The sequence below is a fragment of the Bombina bombina genome, chromosome 2 (genome assembly GCF_027579735.1).
Source record: "Bombina bombina isolate aBomBom1 chromosome 2, aBomBom1.pri, whole genome shotgun sequence".
In the NCBI taxonomy this organism is placed as follows: Eukaryota; Metazoa; Chordata; class Amphibia; order Anura; family Bombinatoridae; genus Bombina; species Bombina bombina.
Window position 1 is genome coordinate 1,442,875,046 of NC_069500.1, and position 26,467 is coordinate 1,442,901,512.

The window sequence follows — 26,467 nt, forward strand, 5'->3', positions numbered from 1 at the left end:
CCTACACAATTTCTCTGGTACTGCAACTGTGTTACAGTCATTCAGAGCAGCTAATACCTCCCCAAGCAACACACGGAGTGTTACGGTTACCCTTAGTCTCGCTGAGAGATGGACCGCTTAGTAGCCTGGATCCCTATTGCTAAAGAGGGGAGAAGCTGCTTTCCATAGTATTCTATATGAGTCTCGCAAATATAGAATAATCTCCCTTAGCTGCAGTACAGCTAGGATACCCTTCTGCCCACAAAAACGAGTCAACGCTGCGATTGAGGGTCAAACAAGAACTCAGGACTGGGATGCCCAGCCTGCTTTTTATTAAGGTTACATGCACACAGGGCACTCCCAGGGGGAGAGGGGGGGAAGCACAAAATCCCCCATCACACATTTAGATAGAGAGCACTGTCCTTTGACAGGCCACAATAGGATTACAGTACTTAAGATAACAAGTTTACAAGTTCATCTTATCAATTAGCAGTCTGGCTCCAGAGGTGATTAGACAATAGTTTCTAAAAGCTGAAAAAAAAAGAGTTAACTCTTTATGAAATGATACTTGTTACGGTTTTCTTGGAGCCCTTCTAGGCGCTGGCTTGCTGGTTCAGGCATTGCTGCTGGGAAATAAGCTCTGCACAACAAAATAACTAATGCTTCTGTAACAGTGCTCCCTTTCTGTGGAACACTCTGGCAGACACGGTCTGACCCCTTTTCGGGGCAGACTAAGGCTGTCCAGACCGCTGGTTATGCGGGGCTGAGGTCGGTTTGTCTGGACAACCCGTCGGCGTTGCCATTCTGTTTCCCAGGTCTGTAAGTAATGGTGAAATTGAAGGGTTGCAACGATAAGCTCCAACGTAATAGCCTGCCGTTATCTCCAGAGACCCGGTTCAGCCACACCAACGGGTTATGGTCGGTGACCAGAGTGAACTCCTGACCATATAAATAGGGAGTCAATTTCTTTAATGCCCACACCAAAGCCAAACACTCCTTTTCGACCGCTGCATAGCTGACTTCGCGGGGCAGGAGCTTCCGGCTGATGTAGGCAACTGGATGCTCCCCTCCATCTTTGCCTACTTGGCTGAGGACGGCTCCCAGCCCGAACATGGAAGCATCTGTATGGACGATAAAACGTTTGTTAAGGGCTGGGGCCGCCAAGACAGGAGCGTTAATTAGAGCATTTTTGAGAGCCTGGAAAGCCGTTTCACAGTGGGGAGACCACAGGACCTGTCGAGGTAAGTTCTTCTTGGTCAAGTCAGTCAGGGGTTTGGCAAGTGTGCTGTAGTCTGGTACGAACCGTCTATAGTACCCTGCCGTGCCCAGGAAGGCTAGGACCTGAGTCTTAGTGATGGGGGTGGGCCAATTGGCGACAGCTTCTATTTTGGCCGGCTCTGGTCGCTGCTTTCCACACCCCACCCGGTGACCCAGGTACTGTACCTCGGCCATCCCAAAGTGGCATTTTTCTGGCTTCAGAGTCAGGCCAGCAGCCCGGATCTGATCCAGAACCATTCCCACATGAGCTAAGTGGTCCTCCCAGGACTCACTGTGGATCGCTATATCGTCCAGGTAGGCGCAAGCAAAACTCTGGAAGCCATCCAGGAGCCTATCCACCAAGCGCTGGAATGTAGCTGGGGCATTCTTCATCCCAAACGGCATTACCCTAAACTGATATAAGCCGAATGGGGTGACGAATGCCGACTTGGGGATAGCCTCCGGGGCCAGGGGAATCTGCCAGTAACCTTTGCAGAGGTCAATAGTGGTCAGGTAATTTCCCCTGGCTATACGATCGAGTAACTCGTCTACCCTGGGCATAGGGTAAGCGTCCGTCACGGTATTTTCATTGAGCCTCCGATAGTCTACGCAGAACCGGGTGGTCCCATCTTTCTTGGGCACCAAGACAACTGGGGAGGCCCAGGGACTATCGGAGGGCTCAATTACCCTGAGCTGGAGCATCTCATCGATCTCCTTCTTCATTCCTGTCCTAACTGCTTCGGGGATTCGGTACGGAGCCTGGCGCAAGGGAGCTTGTCCCGGAGTATCTACCTGGTGGGTGGTTAAAGTAGTGTACCCTGGCTTCGGGGAGAAGGTGAGGTGTTTGGACTGGAGGAGTTGGTTGAGCTGCTCCCTTTCAGTGGGGCTAAGTCGGTCCCCTATCTGAACCTGCGCCACTATACCTGTGGGGAGGCTCTTTTCTAATAGGTCTGGAATGAGTAAACTGTCGGGGTCTTCCTGAGGGGAACAACATACGGCCGTCACGTTCTCTGGTCGCTCAAAATATTCCTTGAGCATGTTTACATGGAATGTCTTTCTAAGATTGTTGTCGTGGCAGCTAGCTATCACATAAGTGGTGTCTCCCCTTTTCTCTACGATCTGGTAGGGACCCTGCCAGGACGCCTGCAATTTGTCTGTCTTCACCGGCTTAAGTACTAACACCTTTTGTCCTATGGTGAAGATTCTCTTTCGGGCCCCCCGATCGTACCATACTTTCTGTCTTCTCTGGGCCAACTGGAGATTAGCCCGCACGGATTTGGCTAATTGCTCCATTCGGTCCCTGAGTTCCAGCACGTATGGCACAATGGGGACACCGTCAGCCTCCATCTCTCCCTCCCAGTGCTCCCGGATCAGGTTTAGGGGTCCCCGTACCTTTCTTCCATAGAGCAACTCGAAGGGAGAGAACCCTGTCGTTTCCTGGGGCACCTCCCGATAAGCAAATAGGAGGTGCGGCAGGAAGCGTTCCCAGTCTCGGTATTCCTGAGTGAACGTCTTGAGCATTTGCTTGAGGGTCCCATTGAACCTCTCACACAGCCCGTTCGTCTGGGGGTGGTATGGGGAGCTCAGGAGGGACTTAATTTTGCAAACCTGCCAGAGTTGTTGGGTCAATTCAGCCGTAAATTGGGTGCCTCGGTCGGATAGGATTTCTTTTGGAAATCCTACCCGGGAGAACACCTGTACTAGTGCATTCGCTACCGTATCCGCTTGTATGTTGGATAGGGCGACAGCCTCTGGGTACCTGGTAGCGTAGTCCACTACGGTAAGAATGTATCGCTTACCGGAGGGACTAGGGGTAGCCAGTGGTCCCACTAGGTCAATAGCAACCCGGCTGAAGGGTTCCTCTACAATGGGCATATTTACTAGCTGGGCTTTAGGGTGATCGCCTCGCCTTCCTACTCGTTGACACACATCGCAGGTGTTACAGTAAGTTCTAACGTCAGCGTGCACCCCTGGCCAAAAGAACGTGTGAGTAATGCGGTGTAGGGTACGGGTAACGGCTAGGTGGCCTGCTAAGGGGATGTCGTGGCCTATTTTGAGGATTTCTTGACGGTATTTGTGGGGCACTACCAGCTGTCGCCTACGCTGTCCCCTTTTCTCTGTCCAGCGGTATAGTTTCCCTTTTTCCCATAAGAATGTTTCGTTATCTGCCCCGCCCCCTCCGGTCTCTGCTCGTTCCCGGTACTTTTGTAAGGTCGGGTCAGTCTTAGACTCTGCCTCGAAAGCATCTGGGGTGTCCCAGGGTATGGGGCCTAACCTGTCAGGCAAGGTCGGGGTAGGTCTTACCTGTGTCTCCCGCACTGGTGAGAGCTCTCGCTCCGTCCGGGCTTGGGCCCGTGTAGTCACTGGGTCCGCCTCGTTGTTGCATACTGGAGCATAGGCAGAAGTCATGGGGCCCAAATCGTTGCCCAGTAGTACTTCGGCAGGTAAATTATCCATTAGGCCCACGTTCACAGCCCCCTTTCCCGCTCCCCAATCAAGATGCACTTTAGCTGTTGGAATTTTGTACACATCCCCCCCCGCCACTCTAACGGCCACAGTCTGTCCGGATCGCTTGTGCTCTGGCACCAAATGACTCTGTACCAGCGTGATAGTAGCCCCTGTGTCTCGCAATCCCTCGGTAGATCGCCCCTCGAGCCATACCCTCTGCCGATGGTGCTGGCGGTTATCTGAGGCAGCATATACAGGGTCTGCCTCGTGAAGCGGCCCCACATATCCCTCCATAGGGGCCTCTTGGTTAACACAGAGGGCCCGGGCCGGACGATAGGACCCAGAGGGGTAATTGTAATTCCTGGGTGTCTGGTGCGTATTAAGGGGGCAGCTAGCCATGAAATGCCCTGGTTGCTTGCATCGGTGGCAAGTCGGTCTGGGACGCTCAGAGCTGTTATTGGGTGGTCCTGAGTGTCGGACGGGCCCTGTGGGCACCGGGGCTCGGAATTCAGCACGAGGGGGTGCACGGTAAACCTCTCTGGGTTCGACCCGTGCTGGAGCTCGGTAGTTCATGGGTTCATGAAGACGGGAGTCATAATGTTCATCGGCCAATTTGGCTGCTTCTTCTAAGGTAGAAGGCCGCCTGTCTCGCAGCCATTCCTTCCCTTGCTGTTCCATGCCATTATAAAAATGTTCTAAGAGAAACAATTGTAAAATTTCCTCCCCAGTCACCGCTTTACTTCCGCTCAGCCAGTGATTTGCCGCTCTCCGCATTCGGTGCGCCCATTCCATATGGGTATCGTTAGGCTTCTTTTCCGTGCCCCGAAACTGTCGGCGATACGTGTCCGGAGTTACAGCGTACCGTCGCAACAGTGTCTCCTTAACTAGCTCATACTGTGTCACTTCCTCAGCACCCAGAGTACGAAAGGCTTCCAGGGCTCGCCCGGATAGTTTCCCAGACAATATCGTGGGCCACTCTCTGTTGGGAATCTGGTGCAGGGCACATTGCCTTTCGAAGTCCGCCAAATATTCATCAATCCCTGTCTCGCTCTCTAGGAAGGGTCGAAATGCCGCATAGGGTATCTTGGGCCTCCCAGCATTTTCGACAGGGATGATTACCTGCGGGGCTTCAGCATTGCGGTGTGCGTTCGCTAGGTTGAGTTCGTGGGCTCGAGTCTCTCGTATATCCTCGTCCGCCTCCGCCATCAACTGCTGTACCAATTCCATGGAGGGGTTCGGCCCGTATAATGAGAGCCTTTCCCGAACAATCCTGGTTTTTTCGTCACTAATCGTGGTCGGTGTTTCCGCCATTGTGAAGCTCTGATCCAGTTCGGTCAATTCTGCGATCAGCTCTCTCCTCGGCCGGTTGCTGGCGTACCCCCCTCTGCTTTCAAGTAAATCCTTTAGGGTTGTACGCTTCAATTTTTCGTAAGCGCTCTCCATCCGTTCTGTACCTCTCCTAGGAAATCCAGGAAAATCCCGCCGCTGCCGCCAAATGTTACGGTTACCCTTAGTCTCGCTGAGAGATGGACCGCTTAGTAGCCTGGATCCCTATTGCTAAAGAGGGGAGAAGCTGCTTTCCATAGTATTCTATATGAGTCTCGCAAATATAGAATAATCTCCCTTAGCTGCAGTACAGCTAGGATACCCTTCTGCCCACAAAAACGAGTCAACGCTGCGATTGAGGGTCAAACAAGAACTCAGGACTGGGATGCCCAGCCTGCTTTTTATTAAGGTTACATGCACACAGGGCACTCCCAGGGGGAGAGGGGGGGAAGCACAAAATCCCCCATCACACATTTAGATAGAGAGCACTGTCCTTTGACAGGCCACAATAGGATTACAGTACTTAAGATAACAAGTTTACAAGTTCATCTTATCAATTAGCAGTCTGGCTCCAGAGGTGATTAGACAATAGTTTCTAAAAGCTGAAAAAAAAAGAGTTAACTCTTTATGAAATGATACTTGTTACGGTTTTCTTGGAGCCCTTCTAGGCGCTGGCTTGCTGGTTCAGGCATTGCTGCTGGGAAATAAGCTCTGCACAACAAAATAACTAATGCTTCTGTAACACGGAGGTTCTCAAGCTTAAATTTAAAATTAGAAATCTCTGAATCAGGATTCCCCGAATCAGAGATGTCACCCACAGACTGAACTGAAGCTCTCCGTCCTCATGATCTGCATATTGTGACGCAGTATCAGACATGGCCCTTACAGCATCTGCGCGCTCTGTATTTCTCCTAACCCCAGAGCAATCGCGCTTGCCTCTTAATTCAGGCAACCTGGATAATACCTCTGACAGGGTATTATTCATGATTGCAGCCATGTCCTGCAAGGTAATCGCTATGGGCGTCCCTGATGTAATTGGCGCCATATTAGCGTGCATCCCCTGAGCGGGAGGCGAAGGGTCTGACACGTGGGGAGAGTTGGTCGGCATAACTTCCCCCTCGTCAGAATCTTCTGGTGATATTTCTTTTATAGTTAAAGACTGATCTTTACTGTTTAAGGTGAAATCAATACATTTAGTACACATTCTCCTATGGGGCTCCACCATGGCTTTCAAACATTTTAAACAAGTTTACAAGCAATATAAAAAACGTTACTGCACCTTTAAGAAACACAAATTTTGTCAAAATTTGAAATAACAGTGAAAAAAGGCAGTTACACTAACGAAATTTTCACAGTGTATGTAACAAGTTAGCAGAGCATTGCACCCACTTGCAAATGGATGATTAACCCCTTAATACCCAAAAAATAATAAAAGACAAAAACTTTTTTTTTTTTTTCAGTCACAACAACTGCTACAGCTCTACTGTGGCTTTTTACCTCCCTCAAAAACGACTTTAAAGCCTTTTGAGCCCTCCAGAGATGTCCTGGATCATGCAGGAAGAAGCTGGATGTCTGTGTCTGTAATTTTTGCTGTGCAAAAAAACGGCAAAATAGGCCCCTCCCACTCATATTACAACAGTGGAAAGCCTAAGGAAACTGTTTCTAGGCCAAATTCAAGCCAGCCATGTGGAAAAAAACTAGGCCCCAATAAGTTTTATCACCAAATACATATAAAAAACGATTAAACATGCCAGCAAACGTTTTATATTACATTTTTATAAGAGTATGCATCTCTATTAATAAGCCTGATACCAGCAGCTATCACTGCATTTAAGGCTTTACTTACATTAGTTTGGTATCAGCAGCATTTTCTAGCAAATTCCATCCCTAGAAATATATTAACTGCACATACCTTATTGCAGGAAAACCTGCACGCCATTCCCTCTCTGAAGTTACCTCACTCCTCAGAATATGTGAGAACAGCCATGGATCTTAGTTACTTCTGCTAAGATCATAGAAAACGCAGGCAGATTCTTCTTCTAAATACTGCCTGAGATAAACAGCACACTCCGGCACCATTTAAAAATAACAAACTTTTGATTGAAGAATAAACTAAGTATAAAACACCACACTCCTCTTACGACCTCCATCTTGGTTGAGGCTTGCAAGAGAATGACTGGATATGACAGTTAGGGGAGGAGCTATATAGCAGCTCTGCTGTGGGTGATCCTCTTGCAACTTCCTGTTGGGAAGGAGAATATCCCATAAGTAATGGATGATCCGTGGACTGGATACACTTAACAAGAGAAATAAAAACTTATCCTAAACGGATTAGAAAAGAAATTAGGTAAGCACACACAAAAGAGATAGCCCAGGAGAAAATGAAACCGACACGTCCCGCCCGTCATGCGACACAATTCCTCAAGAGCTTTGAACTGGGAATCTGATACAACAAACAAAGAATACCAATATAAAGATGATAAGGAATAGGATCACCATCCCTCCAGTCGTCTAAACAAGCTTGCTATCTGAATCAGCAGACTGAGATTCAGTTGACGGATCAGAATTAGGATCCTCGAACGTCGCCTAAACTTCTCTCAGAAGTACACGCAGGCGAGCCATTCTAAATCTAAAAGCAAAATTTACCTCCGTTGGAGTATCTGAGGTTTCCGACCCTGGAGGTAACAATTCTGAAGCCTCAGAGGACACCGCTTCCCCAGAAGACTGATCGGATATCAGAATCCTCTTACATGCCGGACCCTGGGCAGGAGTACACGGATTAAGCCTCCGCTTGCACATGGCAGAGAGATGCAAATGCGCTAAGGCCAGAGATATGGCCAATGCGAAACCGTTTAGTAACCTCTGGTGGAAAAAAGCCACCTTCAGTAGAAGGTGTAACGGTATGCGGGGCAACTGCCTGTGTAGGAAACGCACCTCACGGGATGTTGAATCCTCAGAGGCGGATGGCTCAGTGGTCTCTAATGTTCCAAAGTGGGAAGAAGAGAACACTCTATTGCGGCATACGGAACATAATTGAGAGGGCAGGGTTACTCGGGCCTCCTCACAATATACACAGGTATCAACAGCTGAATCAGAGGAAACCCCCTCTAACATAGCAGAATCCTCCATAACTCGACTAAGTAGATTATGGTCAAAAAACAACTGGCACCTTATACTCCCAATGGCTGGGGCACTCACCACCTCCTATGACCCAGACAGGTAGAGAACAACTGATCCTCTAGTGAAAAAGGGTGTGTGTACAAGCGCTAAGGTAATCCCCAAGCTGTATCCAAACAGAGATCCTAACCAACCTCCAAAAAATATGCACAAGTAGTAAGAAGTGAATACAGCGCCAACAAGAGGCCAAGGGATAAATATACTCACAGAGAGATAAAAGAAGATTATTTAATGAACCATGTTAAAAAGCATCAGTAATAAAAGACTATATATAAAAAATGTAAAAAGCACATATAAATAAAATTACAAATACAGGAATATCTTACAGAAGCGGCTCAAAGGGCCAAAGCTGATAATTACAATAAAAACAGAGGTAATAACAGGTGATCAGTGTGAGTGGTACACCAGAATAAGAGTGTATACTGATAAAACAGAATTAGCCTAAGTACAACTGTAGCAAGTGCATCAAGCAAAAAACTAATAAACAATAATACAAACAATAGTGTTCAAAATTAGTGTTACAAAAATAGTGTTCCAAAAAATAGAAAAATGCACTGCAGTGCAAAAAAAGGGGGTAGCAAAATAATTGTATAAATACAATCAAATAGTGAGTTAGTGCAAATGGATATAAAAATGCTAGCTACTTAATCCAGTGAGGTTAAGATATAATTAAATAAAATACACAATATGCAATAACATAAAAAATAAAATACACAATATGCAATAACATAAAAAATAAAAAATAATAAAATATAAAATATAATCCAAAAAAGTGTTCAAAAAGTTGATCAACAAATGTTAGTGAAGAACAAAAATAAGTCAATCAAAACTAAAAAATGGAAAAAATGGGTGATGAAAAGCAAGGTGAAAGTGAGGAAATTGATTCCTTCCAATGTTAGTTACTTTGACAGATCCAAATTCCTGAGTGTGGTTGCTGAAGTAGCTGAATGGATCCTAGCACCTGTCAGCTGCTCCTATGGTATCCTAAAAAGTGTCCCTGTAAAAAAAGAAATTCACAACATAGTGTATCCAATATGAGAATGAAGTAAAGATTAAAGTAATGCTTACCAATATGTCAACGCGTTTCTGCCCTCAAAAAAGGGCCTTTCTCAAGACTAGAATATTGGTAATGGCAGCTGGCCTTATATACAGTTTAGAAGTAGCCTATATGGTAGTTTAATTGATTAATTGTATTGTTTGGGCGCCAAATCCCTCCACTTCCTGTGTAACATCTAAAAAGATTCCCCCATAACGTGTAGCATCACTTCCTGTGTAACATCTAAAAGATTCCCCTCCACTTCCTGTGTAACATCTAAAAGATTCCCCCATAAAGTGTAGCATCACTTCCTGTGTAACATCTAAAAGATTCCCCTCCACTTCCTGTGTAACATCTAAAAGATTCCCCCATAAAGTGTAGTATCACTTCCTGTGTAACATCTAAAAGATTCCCCTCCACTTCCTGTGTAACATCTAAAAGATTCCCCCATAAAGTGTAGCATCACTTCCTGTGTAACATCTAAAAGATTCCCCCATATGGCAAACCGGAAGTATATACATTTTCCCGGATTAATTTTATACATATCTAAATATATAGGTAATTCAAAAGGCATGTATATGGCCTTAGATTTATCCAGTTGTTTCTTTCTCAATTGCCGGTATCTTTGTTTTGTCTTACCAGTTTCAAGCCCAATATCGGAAGCTACCCGGTAGTGACGTAACCGTTGACGTCATTTCCGGTCCGGCGATATTACATAGACAGGCCGCTAGCAACATTAGCATGCTGTACAATGCTAATATATGCGGCTGTCAGTTACGCCTCCCATCTAGTATATTAAATCCTTAGAGAGCCCTGGGGATAAAGATGTCAGAACAATGCCCACCAATGTGTCGCTAAAGGGGATAAGTGTCAAGGCACTATTGGCCCCCAAAACGTTATAACGATAGATAAAGGCTATGTAATCACAAACATTGAGATTTACAAAAAACTAACACATATTTTATGTCAGTGGGACAAAGGAAACAATAAAAACAATAACGGCAAGTATTTTTGGAAATTAAATAACGGTTTTGTTATCTATTTCTCTTAAGTCCAAAGGGGTCAGATAATATTTTCTTTCTATAGCCATATTTTATATATCCATCATTATACTAGTAGATGGATTGAATGATCTCAAATATTATAATATGTGTTAACATATTGTCAAAGTGTGTTTAAGATACACTGGTAGTGGATTAAGTGATCTTAAATATTATAATATGTGTTAACATATTGTTAAAATATTTTGAGATATGTTTGACATTTCATAAAGAGAAGAGAAGTTGTATATACTTTTATGGATCCTTCAATGTCATTGAGCCATGCTCAGATGGTAAGATCTCGCATATTTATAAGAAATAAAGTTATTTTAATTTATTTTATAAAAGATCAGAATCATAGTGAGAGGAGGAAGAAATTAACATGTGATGAATTATTTACAGAGGGCAAACTGCTTAGTTATTAAAAAAGTCCTAGAATGTATTTATATATATATATATATATATATATATATATATATATATATCTCGTTTGCTCCAAAATTTGAGCATAGAGAATACAAAGTCCCAATAGAAACAATTTGGACTTAGTTGTCCATCTATCTGATATGTAAAATTAGTTATATGTATATAAAGATATAGATAAAACCAGGACATGGTATCTCATATTTAGCGAGAAATAAAAGGGATATGTACCTGATTCTGGTCGCATAAATATATTAGATTACAACGCCATCATAGTAATTGAATAAGGAAACTAGTGATAGCTGGACAAGTCCAGTGTATAAATTTCTATGTCAGAGAAAGAAACATTCAAGTGTATGCTCATGAATGTAATTAAGGGTATATATATAAAAGGGTATATAAATAGGAAACAGTCTACATTTGCTGTTTAATAGTTGAGAACTAGAACAATAGAGGAAAATAGAGGAAAAAGCCTTCTTCTTATGTTAATAGGATAACTGTATAGATGTCCACACTAATTGCTTTGAAGATTGAATCTGCAAAACCTACTTTTAAATCATTCTAACCCACAATTATATAGTATTGTGGAGCTTAGATTTTAATGGTGATCAGAAGATCAAACAGAAGATGGTAAACAAATATGTGGTAGGGTGAAGGGTAACCTTAAGCAGACAAAAAATGATACGCAATTAATGAGTAAAAATGGATGAATTTCTATATATTTGGGTGGAGGGCTACAATGCCTATATAATGAGACTTTGGATTGGATATATACGATACCGGACCTTCTATAAATTTAGGTCTTTATAAAGGCTAAATTGTGTAATAACCCAGAAGCTTTAAAACAGCTGGTTTATAGAATTCTAAATGATACAGCACTATCTTATAAGTCTAGCTTGTGTCTTTATATAGACTAGTTGTTCAATAGCCCAGATGATTCAAAGGTCTTTTTGTTTTTTTAAAAAGTCTTTGGAGAGGAATTTTATACTGTCCTATGAGGACATTGGCAGATACATATCATAAATTGAAGAGGTAGGTAAGATCCTCCCTATTATTCAGACCTTTCGGGTGTAAGCAGTCTAATAAGAAGATCCATTTGGATTCTGCTTTTAAGAGGCTCTTTAAACACAGGCTTAATTCTAACTAAAGCCTGACAAAATGCCTGAACGTCTGTAACTTCTGCCAGACGCTTGTGTAAAAGAATAGACAGAGCAGAAATCTGTCCCTTTAAAGAACTAGCTGATAATCCTTTGTCCAAACCCTCTTGGAGGAAGGACAATATCCTAGGAATCCTAACCCTACTCCATGAGTAATTCTTGGATTCACACCAATGAAGATATTTACGCCATATCTTGTGGTAAATTTTCTTGGTGACAGGCTTTCGTGCCTGTATTAAGGTATCAATTACTGACTCGGAGAAGCCACGCTTTGATAGAATCAAGCGTTCAATCTCCATGCAGTCAGTCTCAGAGAAAGTAGATTCGGATGATTGAAAGGACCTTGTATTAGAAGGTCTTGTCTCAGAGGCCACGCAGGCGCTATCAATATCACCGATGCTCTTTCCTGTTTGATTTTGGCAATCAGACGAGGGAGCAGAGGAAACAGTGGAAACACATAAGCCAGGTTGAAGAACCAAGGCGCTGCTAGAGCATCTATCAGTGCCGCTTCTGGGTCCCTGGACCTGGATCCGTAACAAGGAAGCTTGGCGTTCTGGCGAGACACCATGAGATCCAATTCTGGTTTGCCCCAACGGAGAACCAATTGAGCAAACACCTCCGGATGGAGTTCCCATTCCCCCGGATGAAAAGTCTGACGACTTAGAAAATCCGCCTCCCAGTTCTCTACACCTGGGTTATGGATCGCTGACAGGTGGCAAGAGTGAGTCTCTGCCCAGCGAATTATCTTGGAGACTTCTGACATCGCTAGGGAACTCCTGGTTCCCCCTTGATGGTTGATGTGAGCCACAGTCGTGATGTTGTCCGACTGAAATCTGATGAACCTCAGTGTTGCTAGCTGAGGCCAAGCCAGAAGAGCATTGAATATTGCTCTTAACTCCAGAATATTTATTGGGAGGAGTTTCTCCTCCTGAGTCCATGAACCCTGAACCTTCAGGGAGTTCCAGACTGCACCCCAACCTAGAAGGCTGGCATCTGTTGTTACAATTGTCCAATCTGGTCTGCGAAAGGTCATACCCTTGGACAGATGGGCCCAAGATAACCACCAGAGAAGAGAATCTCTGGTTTCCTAATCCAGATTTAGTAGAGGGGACAAATCTGTGTAATCCCCATTCCACTGACTGAGCATGCATAATTGCAGCGGTCTGAGATGCAGGCGCGCGAATGGCACTATGTCCATCGCCGCTACCATTAAGCCGATTACTTCCATGCACTGAGCCACCGTGGGGCGCGGAATGGAGTGAAGAACACGGCAAGCATTTAGAAGTTTTGATAACCTGGACTCCGTCAGGTAAATTTTCATTTCTACAGAATCTATAAGAGTTCCTAGGAAGGAAACCCTCGTGAGAGGAGATAGAGAACTCTTTTCTTCGTTCACTTTCCACCCATGCGACCTCAGGAATGCCAGAACTATCTCTGTATGAGAATGGGCAATTTGAAAGCTTGACGCCTGTATCAGGATATCGTCCAGGTAAGGAGCCACCGCTATGCCTCGCGGTCTTAGGACCGCCAGAAGTGAGCCCAGAACCTTTGTAAAAATTCTTGGGGCTGTAGCCAACCCGAATGGAAGAGCTACAAATTGGTAATGCCTGTCTAGAAAGGCAAACCTCAGGAACTAATGATGATTCTTGTGAATCGGAATGTGAAGGTAGGCATCCTTTAAGTCCACTGTGGTCATGTACTGACCCTCTTGGATCATGGGTAAAATGGTCGAATAGTTTCCATCTTGAATGACGGAACTCTGAGGAATTTGTTTAGGATCTTTAAATCCAAAATTGGTCTGAAGGTTCCCTCTTTTTTGGGAACCACAAACAGATTTGAATAAAACCCCTGTCCTTGTTCCGTCCGCGGAACTGGATGGATCACTCCCATTACAAGGAGATCTTGTACGCAGCTTAGGAATGCCTCTTTCTTTATCTGGTTTGCAGATAATCTTGAAAGGTGAAATCTCCCTTGTGGAGGAGAAGCTTTGAAGTCCAGAAGATATCCCTGAGATATGATCTCCAACGCCCAGGGATCCTGAACATCTCTTGCTCACGCCTGGGCGAAGAGAGAGAGTCTGCCCCCTACTAGATCCGTTGTCGGATAGGGGGCCGCTCCTTCATGCTGTCTTAGAGGCAGCAGCAGGCTTTCTGGCCTGCTTGCCCTTGTTCCAGGACTGGTTAGGTTTCCAGGCCTGCTTGGATTGAGCAAAAGTTCCCTCTTGTTTTGAAGCAGAGGAAGTTGATGCTGCACCTGCCTTGAAATTTCGAAAGGCACGAAAATTAGACTGTTTGGCCTTTGATTTGGCCCTGTCCTGAGGAAGGGTATGACCCTTACCTCCAGTAATGTCAGCAATAATTTCTTTCAAACCAGGCCCGAATAAGGTCTGCCCCTTGAAAGGAATGTTGAGTAATTTAGACTTTGAAGTCACATCAGCTGACCAGGATTTGAGTCATAGCGCCCCACGCGCCTGGATGGCGAATCCGGAATTCTTAGCCGTTAGTTTAGTCAAATGAACAATGGCATCAGAAACAAATGAGTTAGCTAGCTTAGGAGTTCTAAGCTTGTCAACAATTTCAGTCAATGGAGCTGTATGGATGACCTCTTCCAGGGCCTCAAACCAGAATGCCGCCGCAGCAGTGGCAGGCGCAATGCATGCAAGGGGCTGTAAAATAAAACCTTGTTGAATAAACATTTTCTTAAGGTAACCCTCTAATTTTTTATCCATTGGATCTGAAAAAGCACAAGTGTCCTCAACCGGGATAGTAGTACGCTTTGCTAAACTAGAAACTGCTCCCTCCACCTTAGGGACAGTCTGCCATAAGTCCTGTGTAGTGGCATCTATTGGAAACATTTTTCTAAATATAGGAGGTGGTGAAAAGGGCACACCGGGCCTATCCCACTCCTTACTAATAATTTCTGTAAGCCTTTTAAGTATTGGAAAAACATCAGTACTCACCGGCACTGCATAGTATTTATCCAGCCTACACAATTTCTCTGGCACTGCAATTGTGTCACAGTCATTCAGAGCAGCTAATACCTCCCCAAGCAATACACGGAGGTTCTCAAGCTTAAATTTAAAATTAGAAATCTCTGAATCAGGTCTCCCCGATTCAGAGACGTCACCCACAGACTGAAGCTCTCCGTCCTCAGGTTCTGCATATTGTGACGCAGTATCAGACATGGCTCTTACAGCATCTACGCGCTCTGTATCTCGTCTAACCCCAGAGCTATCGCGCTTGCCTCTCAATTCAGACAATCTGGATAATACCTCTGACAGGGTATTATTCATGATTGCAGCCATGTCCTGCAAAGTAATCGCTATGGGCGTCCCTGATGTACTTGGCGCCATATTAGCGTGCGTCCCTTGAGCGGGAGGCGAAGGGTCCGACACGTGGGGAGAGTTAGTCGGCATAACTTCCCCCTCGACAGACCCCTCTGGTGACAATTCTTTTATAGATAAAGACTGATCTTTACTGTTTAAGGTGAAATCAATACATTTAGTACACATTCTCCTATGGGGCTCCACCATGGCTTTTAAACATAATGAACAAGTATCCTCTGTTTCAGACTTGTTTGTACAGACTAGCAATGAGACTAGCAAGCTTGGAAAACACTTTAAAGCAAGTTAACAAGCAATATAAAAAAAGTTACTGTGCCTTTAAGAGAAACAAATTTTGACAAAATTTGAAATAACAGTGAAAAAAGGCAGTTACACTAACAAAATTTTTACAGTGTATGTAACAAGTCAGCAGAGCATTGCACCCACTTGCAAATGGATGATTAACCCCTTAATAACAAAAACGTTTTTTAAACACAGGCACAACAACTGCCACAGTCTACTGTGATTGTTACCCTCCTCAAACACGACTTTGAAGCCTTTTGAGCCCTTCAGAGATGTCCTGTATCATGCAGAGGGAAGCTGAATGTCTCTGTCAGTATTTTTATCTGCACAGAAAAGCACTAAAATAGGCCCTTCCCACTCATATTGCAACAGTGGAAAGTCTCAGGAACTGTTTCTAGGCAAAAATCAAACCAGCCATGTGGAAAAACAAAATTTATGCTTACCTGATAAATTCCTTTCTCCTGTAGTGTGGTCAGTCCACGGGTCATCATTACTTCTGGGATATTAACTCCTCCCCAACAGGAAGTGCAAGAGGATTCACCCAGCAGAGCTGCTATATAGCTCCTCCCCTCTACGTCACCTCCAGTCATTCGACCAAGGACCAACGAGAAAGGAGAAGCCAAAGGGTGTAGTGGTGACTGGAGTATAATTCAAAAAATTTTTTACCTGCCATAAAAAACAGGGCGGGCCGTGGACTGACCACACTACAGGAGAAAGGAATTTATCAGGTAAGCATAAATTTTGTTTTCTCCTGTTAAGTGTGGTCAGTCCACGGGTCATCATTACTTCTGGGATACCAATACCAAAGCTAAAGTACACAGATGACGGGAGGGACAGGCAGGCTCTTTATACGGAAGGAACCACTGCCTGAAGAACCTTTCTCCCAAAAACAGCCTCCGAAGAAGCAAAAGTGTCAAATTTGTAAAATTTGGAAAAAGTATGAAGAGAAGACCAAGTTGCAGCCTTGCAAATCTGTTCAACAGAAGCCTCATTCTTAAAGGCCCAAGTGGAAGCCACAGCTCTAGTAGAATGTGCTGTAATTCTTTCAGGAGGCTGCTGTCCAGCAGTCTCATAGGCTAACCGAATTATGCTACGAAGCCAAAAAGAGAGAGAGGTAGCCGAAGCTTTTTGACCTCTCCTCTGACCAGAATAAACGACAAACAGGGAAGGCGTTTGTCGAAAATCCTTAGTTGCCTGTAGATAAAATTTCAGGGCACGGACTACATCTAGATTGTGTAGCAGACGTTCCTTCTTCGAAGAAGGATTAGGACACAAAGATGGAACCACAATCTCTTGATTGATATTCCTGTTAGTGACCACCTTAGGTAGGAACCCAGGTTTAGTACGCAGAACTACCTTGTCTGAATGAAAAATCAGATAAGGAGAATCACAATGTAAGGCGGATAACTCAGAGACTCTTTGAGCCAAGGAAATCGCCATTAAAAATAGAACTTTCCAAGATAACAGCTTGATATCAATGGAATGAAGGGGTTCAAAAGGAACACCCTGTAAAACATTAAGAACTAAGTTCAAACTCCATGGTGGAGCAACAGTTTTAAACACAGGCTTGATCCTAGCTAAAGCCTGACAAAAAGCTTGAACGTCCGGAACTTCTGACAGACGTTTGTGTAAAAGAATGGACAGAGCTGAAATCTGTCCCTTTAAGGAACTAGCGGATAAACCCTTTTCTAAACCTTCTTGTAGAAAAGACAATATCCTCGGAATCCTAACCTTACTCCATGAGTAACTCTTGGATTCGCACCAATATAAGTATTTGCGCCATATCTTATGATAAATCTTTCTGGTAACAGGCTTCCTAGCCTGTATTAAGGTATCAATAACTGACTCAGAAAAACCACGTTTTGATAAAATCAAGCGTTCAATTTCCAAGCAGTCAGCTTCAGAGAAATTAGATTTTGATGTTTGAAGGGACCCTGGATCAGAAGGTCAAGTTTCAGAGGTAGAGACCAAGGTGGACAGGATGACATGTCCACTAGATCTGCATACCAAGTCCTGCGTGGCCATGCAGGCGCTATTAGAATCACTGATGCTCTCTCCTGTTTGATACTGGCAATCAATCGAGGAAGCATCGGGAAGGGTGGAAACACATAAGCCATCCCGAAGGTCCAAGGTGCTGTCAAAGCATCTATCAGAACCGCTCCCGGATCCCTGGATCTGGACCCGTAACGAGGAAGCTTGGCATTCTGTCGAGACGCCATGAGATCTATCTCTGGTTTGCCCCAACGTCGAAGTATTTGGGCAAAGACCTCCGGATGAAGTTCCCACTCCCCCGGATGAAAAGTCTGACGACTTAAGAAATCCGCCTCCCAGTTCTCCACTCCCGGGATGTGGATTGCTGACAGGTGGCAAGAGTGAGACTCTGCCCAGCGAATTATCTTTGATACTTCCATCATTGCTAGGGAGCTTCTTGTCCCTCCCTGATGGTTGATGTAAGCTACAGTCGTGATGTTGTCCGACTGAAACCTGATGAACCCCCGAGTTGTTAACTGGGGCCAAGCCAGAAGGGCATTGAGAACTGCTCTCAATTCCAGAATGTTTATTGGTAGGAGACTCTCCTCCTGATTCCATAGTCCCTGAGCCTTCAGAGAATTCCAGACAGCGCCCCAACCTAGTAGGCTGGCGTCTGTTGTTACAATTGTCCAGTCCGGCCTGCTGAATGGCATCCCCCTGGACAGATGTGGCCGAGAAAGCCACCATAGAAGAGAATTTCTGGTCTCTTGATCCAGATTCAGAGTAGGGGACAAGTCTGAGTAATCCCCATTCCACTGACTTAGCATGCACAATTGCAGCGGTCTGAGATGTAGGCGTGCAAAGGGTACTATGTCCATTGCCGCTACCATTAAGCCGATCACCTCCATGCATTGAGCTACTGACGGGTGTTGAATGGAATGAAGGACACGGCATGCATTTTGAAGCTTTGTTAACCTGTCTTCTGTCAGGTAAATCTTCATTTCTACAGAATCTATCAGAGTCCCCAAGAAGGGAACTCTTGTGAGTGGAAAGAGAGAACTCTTCTTTTCGTTCACCTTCCATCCATGCGACCTTAGAAATGCCAGTACTAACTCTGTATGAGACTTGGCAGTTTGAAAGCTTGAAGCTTGTATCAGAATGTCGTCTAGGTACGGAGCTACCGAAATTCCTCACGGTCTTAGTACCGCCAGAAGAGCACCCAGAACCTTTGTGAAGATTCTTGGAGCCGTAGCCAATCCGAATGGAAGAGCTACAAACTGGTAATGCCTGTCTAGAAAGGCAAATCTTAGATACCGGTAATGATCTTTGTGAATCGGTATGTGAAGGTAAGCATCCTTTAAATCCACTGTGGTCATGTACTGACCCTTTTGGATCATGGGTAAAATTGTCCGAATAGTTTCCATTTTGAACGATGGAACTCTTAGGAATTTGTTTAGGATCTTTAAATCCAAGATTGGCCTGAAAGTTCCCTCTTTTTTGGGAACCACAAACAGATTTGAGTAAAACCCTTGTCCTTGTTCCGACCGCGGAACCGGATGGATCACTCCCATTAATAAAAGATCTTGTACAAAGCGTAGAAACGCCTCTTTCTTTATTTGGTTTGTTGACAACCTTGACAGATGAAATCTCCCTCTTGGGGGAGAGGATTTGAAGTCCAGAAGGTATCCCTGAGATATGATCTCTAACGCCCAGGGATCCTGGACATCTCTTGCCCAAGCCTGGGCGAAGAGAGAAAGTCTGCCCCCCACTAGATCCGTTCCCGGATCGGGGGCCCTCGATTCATGCTGTCTTAGGGGCAGCAGCAGGTTTCCTGGCCTGCTTGCCCTTGTTCCAGGACTGGTTAGGTCTCCAGCCTTGTCTGTAGCGAGCAACAGCTCCTTCCTGTTTTGGTGCAGAGGAAGTTGATGCTGCTCCTGCTTTGAAATTACGAAAGGAACGAAAATTAGACTGTCTAGCCTTAGGTTTGGCTCTGTCTTGAGGCAGGGCATGGCCTTTACCCCCTGTAATGTCAGCGATAATTTCTTTCAACCCGGGCCCGAATAAGGTCTGCCCTTTGAAAGGAATATTAAGCAATTTAGATTTAGAAGTAACATCAGCTGACCAGGATTTTAGCCACAGTGCTCTGCGCGCCTGAATGGCGAATCTGGAATTCTTAGCCGTAAGTTTAGTTAAATGTACTACGGCATCCGAAATAAATGAGTTAGCTAACTTAAGGGCTTTAAGCTTGTGTGTAATCTCATCTAATGGAGCTGATTCAAGTGTCTCTTCCAGAGACTCAAACCAAAATGCTGCTGCAGCCGTGACAGGCGCAATGCATGCAAGAGGTTGCAATATAAAACCTTGTTGAACAAACATTTTCTTAAGGTAACCCTCTAACTTTTTATCCATTGGATCTGAAAAGGCACAGCTATCCTCCACCGGGATAGTGGTACGCTTAGCTAAAGTAGAAACTGCTCCCTCCACCTTAGGGACCGTTTGCCATAAGTCCCGTGTGGTGGCGTCTATTGGAAACATCTTTCTAAATATTGGAGGGGGTGAGAACGGCACACCGGGTCTATCCCACTCCTTAGTAACAATTTCAGTAAGTCTCTTAGGTATAGGAAAAACGTCAGTACTCGACGGTACCGCAAAATATTTATCCAACCTACACAATTTCTCTGGAATTGCAACTGTGTTACAATCATTCAGAGCCGCTAACACCTCCCCTAGTAATACACGGAGGTTTTCCAGCTTAAATTTAAAATTTGAAATATCTGAATCCAGTCTGTTTGGATCAGAACCGTCACCCGCAGAATGAAGCTCTCCGTCCTCATGTTCTGCAAATTGTGACGCAGTATCTGACATGGCCCTAATATTATCAGCGCACTCTGTTCTCACCCCAGAGTGATCACGCTTACCTCTTAGTTCTGGTAATTTAGCCAAAACTTAAGTCATAACAGTAGCCATATCCTGTAATGTGATTTGTAATGGCCGCCCAGATGTACTCGGCGCTACAATATCACGCACCTCCCGAGCGGGAGATGCAGGTACTGACACGTGAGGCGAGTTAGTCGGCATAACTCTCCCCTCGTTGTTTGGTGAAATATGTTCAATTTGTACAGATTGACTTTTATTTAAAGTAGCATCAATGCAGTTAGTACATAAATTTCTATTGGGCTCCACTTTGGCTTTAGCACATATAGCACAGATATCTTCCTCTGAATCAGACATGTTTAACACACTAGCAAATAAACTAGCAACTTGGAAATACTTTTCAAGTAATTTACTATAATATGCAAAACGTACTGAGCCTATAAGAAGCACAGAAAAAGTTATGACAGTTGAAAATTGATAAACTGAAAAGTTATAGCATCAAATCTTTGTAAAAAACACACTTTTAGCAAAGGATTGCTCCCATTAGCAAAGGATAATTAACCCTGATAGCAGAAAAAAATACAGAAATAAACGTTTTTTATCACAGTCAACTACAATCTCACAGCTCTGCTTTGAGTGATTACCTCCCTCAAAACAAGTTTTGAAGACCCCTGAGTTCTGTAGAGATGAACCGGATCATGCAGGGAAGACAAACTTCTGACTGAATTTTTTGATGCGTAGCAAAAGCGCCAAAAAAGGCCCCTCCCCCTCATACACAACAGTGAGAGAGATCAGTAAACTGTCATAAATTAAATAAAAACGACTGCCAAGTGGAAAAAATAGTGCCCAAAACATTTTTTCACCCAGTACCTCAGAAAATTAAACGATTTTACATGCCAGCAAAAAACGTTTAACATAAATAAATTAAGTGTTATTAAAAAGCCTGTTGCTAGTCCCTGCAAATTAGGCTAAAGTCTTATGCATACAGTATAATTCCAGTGAAGTGCCATTCCCCAGAATACTGAAGTGTAAAATATACATACATGACAGCCTGATACCAGTTGCTGCTACTGCATTTAAGGCTGAGTTTACATTATATCGGTATGGCAGAATTTTCTCATCAATTCCATTGTCAGAAAATAATAAGCTGCTACATACCTCTTGCAGATTAATCTGCCCGCTGTCCCCTGATCTGAAGTTTACCTCTCCTCAGATGGCCGAGAAACAGCAATATGATCTTAACTACTCCGGCTAAAATCATAGAAAAAACTCAGGTAGATTCTTCTTCAAATTCTACCAGAGAAGGAATAACACACTCCGGTGCTATTATAAAATAACAAACTTTTGATTGAAGGTATAAAACTAAGTATAATCACCACAGTCCTCTCACACATCCTATCTATTCGTTGGGTGCAAGAGAATGACTGGGGGTGACGTAGAGGGGAGGAGCTATATAGCAGCTCTGCTGGGTGAATCCTCTTGCACTTCCTGTTGGGGAGGAGTTAATATCCCAGAAGTAATGATGACCCGTGGACTGACCACACTTAACAGGAGAAAAAACTAGGCCCCAATAAGTTTTGTAACCAAACATATATAAAAACGATTAAACATGCCAGCAAACGTTTTATATTACACTTTTATAAGAGTATGTATCTCTGTTAATAAGCCTGATACCAGTCGCTATCACTGAATTTAAGGCTTAACTTACATTAATACGGTATCAGCAGCATTTTTCTAGCAAATTCCATCCCTAGAAATATATTAACTGCACATACCTTATTGCAGGAAAACCTGCACGCCATTCCCCCTCTGAAGTTACCTCACTCCTCAAAATATGTGAGAACGGCAGTGGATCTTAGTTACTTCTGCTAAGATCATAGAAATCACAGGCAGATTCTTCTTCTAATGCTGCCTGAGATGAAACAGTACACTCCGGTACCATTTAAAAATAACAAACTTTTGATTGAAGTTAAAAAACTAACTATAATACACCACTCTCCTCTTACTACGTCCATCTTTGTTGAGAGTTGCAAGAGAATGACTGGATATGGCAGTGAGGGGAGGAGCTATATAGCAGCTCTGCTGTGGGTGATCCTCTTGCAACTTCCTGTTGGGAAGGAGAATATCCCACAAGTAATGGATGATCCGTGGACTGGATACACTTAACAAGAGAAATATCTATTTAGCCAATCACAAGAGACAAATGTGCGCAGGCACCAATTAGTAGCAGCTCCCACTAGTGTATGATATGTGCGTATTCATTTTTTAACAATGGATACTAAGAGAACGAAGCACATTTGAAAATAGAAGTGAATTTAAAAGTGTCTTAAAATGACTGGCTCTATCTGAATCATGCAAGTTGAATTTTGACTTTCCTATCCCTTTAATGTGAGTCGGGATGGTTTCGCAGAAAGACTCTTCCTGCATCTCCAGACTCTAACTTTCACCCATGCTCTCACTGAGAGGCTGACAAGACTACTTAAAACTCCAGTCCCATTTCAAAGAGTACTACCCTCCATAAGGAACTACTCCGTAATCTTCCGACACTTCTCTGATAACCTCCTGTGACGAAAGGCAAAGAATGACTGGGGGATGAGGGAAGTGGGGGAGGTATTTAAGCCTTTGGCTGGGATGTCTTTGCCTTCAACTGGTGGCCAGGTTCTGTATTCCCAAAAGTAATGAATGCAGCTGTGGACTCTCCCTTTATTTAGAAGGAAAAGGTTCATGGAGCTGTCACACGCCTGTCAGCCTGTAGTGTCTGGTGTCTCTGAGCCCTCACACAGTATCACACACCTGTCAGCTGGTAGTGCCCAGTGTCATAGAACTGTCACAAAGTAGAGTGTCATGCACCTGTCAGCAGGCCGGTAGTGTCCTATTGTCACGGAGTTATAACACAGTGTCACACACCTGTCAACCATTAGTGCACGGAGTGATGGAGGTGTCACGCAGTATCACGCTCCTTTTAACCAGCAATGCTTAGTGTCACACATTTGACTGCCAATAGTGCCTGGTTTTATGAAGCTGTCACACACCTTTCAGCGGGTAGTGCCCGGTGTCACGGAGCTGTCACACACCAGTCAGCTGGTAGTGCCCACTGCCCAGTGTCACGCAGCTGTCACAAATTTCAGACGGTAGTGCCCGGTGTCATGGAGCTGTCACACAGTGCTACACACACGTCAACTAGTAGTGCACGGTGTCACAAATTTTGTCCCACACCTGTCAGCCGACAGTGCTCCCCTCTGTTACCTTCACAGTGTTAGATACCTGTCACACAGTGCTCCCGATGTCAAGGACCAGTAAGCTGGTAGTGCCCAGTGTCATGAAGCTGTCACACAGTGTTACATGCCTGTCATCCGGTAGTTCCTGGTGTCAAACAGTGAAACACACCTGTCAGCCAGTAGTGCCTGGTGTCACAGAGCTGTCAGACAGTGTGACACACATGAGCCGTTAGTGCCCGGTGTCATACAGTGTCACACACCTGTCAGCCGGTGTCATACAGTGTCACACACCTGTCAGCCAGTAGTGCCCGCTGTCATACAGTGTCACACACCTGTCAAGACAGTAGTGCCCGGTGTTATACAGTGTCACACACCTGTCAGCCAGTAGTGCCCGGTGTCATACAGTGTCACACACCTGTCAGCCGGTGTCATACAGTGTCACACACCTGTCAGCCAGTAGTGCCCGGTGTCATACAGTGTCACACACCTGTCAGCCAGTAGTGCCCGGTGTTATACAGTGTCACACACCTGTCAGCCAGTAGTGCCCGTGTCACAGAGCTGTCAGACAGTGTGACACACATGAGCCGTTAGTGCCTGGTGTCACAGAGCTGTCAGACAGTGTGACACACATGAGCCGTTAGTGCCCGGTGTCATACAGTGTCACACAACTGTCAGCCAGTAGTGCCCGGTGTCATACAGTGTCACACACCTATCAGCCGGTGTCATACAGTGTCACACACACCTGTCAGCCAGTAGTGCCCGGTGTCACACACCTGTCAGCCAGTAGTGCCCGGTGTCATACAGTGTCACACACCTGTCAGCCAGTAGTGCCCGGTGTCATACAGTGTCACACACCTGTCAGCCAGTAGTGCCCGGTGTCATACAGTGTCACACACCTGTCAGCCAGTAGTGCCCGGTGTCATACAGTGTCACACACCTGTCAGCCGGTGTCATACAGTGTCACACACCTGTCAGCCAGTAGTGCCCGGTGTCATACAGTGTCACACACCTGTCAGCCAGTAGTGCCCAGTGTCATACAGTTTCACACACCTGTCAGCCAGTAGTGCCCAGTGTCATAAAGTGTCACACACCTGTTGCCAGTAGTGCCCGTTGTCATACAGTGTCACACACCTCTCAGCCAGTAGTGCCCGGTGTTATACAGTGTCACACACCTGTCAGCCGTTAGTGCCCGGTGTCATACAGTGTCACACACCTGTCAGCCAGTAGTGCCCAGTGTCATACAGTTTCACACACTTGTCAAATGATAGTTCCCAGTGTCACACACCTGTCAGCCAGTAGTGCCCGGCGTCTTGGAGCTGTCACACAGTTTCACACAACTGTCAGCCAGTAGTGCCCGGTGTCATACAGTGTCATACACCTATTGCCAGTAGTGCCCGTTGTCATACAGTGTCACACACCTCTCAGCCAGTAGTGCCCGGTGTTATACAGTGTCACACACCTGTCAGCCAGTAGTGTCTGGTGTCATATAGTGTCACACACTTGTTAGACGATAGTTCCCAGTGTCACACACCTGTCAGCTGGTAGTTCCTGGTGTAACACACCTGTCCAGCGGTAACACACAGTGCCACACACCTATCAACTCAGTGGCACACAGTATCCCCTGGTGTCATGGAGCTGTCACACACTATCACAAAGTGCCCCCGAGTGTCACTGAGCTGTCACACATACAGTGTCCACCGGTGTCAATTAGCCGTCACACACCGATACACAGTATCACAGTGTTCCATCAGTGTCACTGAGCTGTCACAAACGGTATCACATAGTGTCCCCAGTGTCACTGAGCTGTCACACAGTATCACACACTGTCACACAATATCACAAACTATAACACAGTATTACACACTGTCACACAGTGTCCCCCAGTGTCACTGAACTGTCACACAGTTTCCCCCAATGTTACTGAGCTGTCACACACTGTCACACAATATAACAGTGTCCCCCCGGTGTCACACACTCTCATACTCTGTCACACAGTAGTATCACACACTGTCACACAGTAATTCACAGAAGTGGACCAAAGCACCTTGAATAAACCTAATCATTTATTGGAAAAAGCTTAAAGGGACATTATACAGTCATTTTTTCTTTGCATAAATGTTTTGTAGATGATCTATTTATAAAGCCCATAAAGTTGTTTTTGTTTTTTTTATAAATGTATAGTTTTGCTTATTTTTAAATAACATTGCTCTGATTTTCAGACTCCTAACAAAGCCCCAAAGTTTTATGTGAATACCGTCAGCTACCTTCTCCAGCTTGCTCCTGTTTGTGTAAAAAGTATTTTCATATGCAAAAGGGGGAGGTGGGGTGTCTTATTTCCCACTTGCAGTGGTCTTTCCAGCTACCTTTTCAACAGAGCTAAACTGAGTGCTTCTTAGTAAGTTTTTAAACAGTTTTATACTGGATTTTTATATCAGTATCTGTACATCTTATTCTTTATAGTAGTGTCTATTACATGCAGTTATATGAAAATGAGTGTATACTGTATATTTATATCAGTATCTGTACATATTCTGTATAGTAGTGTCTATTACATGCAGTTATATAACAATGAGTGTATACTGTATATTTATATCAGTATCTGTACATATTCTGTATAGTAGTGTCTATTACATGCAGTTATATGTAATTAGTATATACTGTATATTTATATCAGTATCTGTACATATTCTGTATAGTAGTGTCTGTTACATGCAGTTATATGACAATTAGTGTATACTGTATATTTATATCAGTATCTGTACATATTCTGTATAGTAGTGTCTATTACATGCAGTTATATGACAATTAGTGTATACTGTATATTTATATCAGTATCTGTACATATTCTGTATAGTAGTGTCTATTACATGCAGTTATATGACAATTAGTGTATACTGTATATTTATATCAGTATCTGTACATATTCTGTATAGTCA

The 26,467-nt window shown here is 44.4% G+C and overlaps 1 protein-coding gene and 1 long non-coding RNA gene across 2 annotated transcripts in view; one reads left to right on the top strand and one right to left on the bottom strand.

Annotated features, from left to right (window-relative positions):
* MOGS (mannosyl-oligosaccharide glucosidase) overlaps positions 1-26,467 on the bottom strand; it is a 179,827-nt gene that overhangs the window by 145,756 nt on the left and 7,604 nt on the right. The window lies entirely within an intron of this gene.
* LOC128650456 (uncharacterized) overlaps positions 25,885-26,467 on the top strand; it is a 115,942-nt gene continuing 115,359 nt past the window's right edge. Inside the window, exon 1 of the long non-coding RNA XR_008400766.1 lies at positions 25,885-25,926. This is a non-coding gene — a long non-coding RNA (uncharacterized LOC128650456). The remainder of the gene's footprint in view (positions 25,927-26,467) is intronic.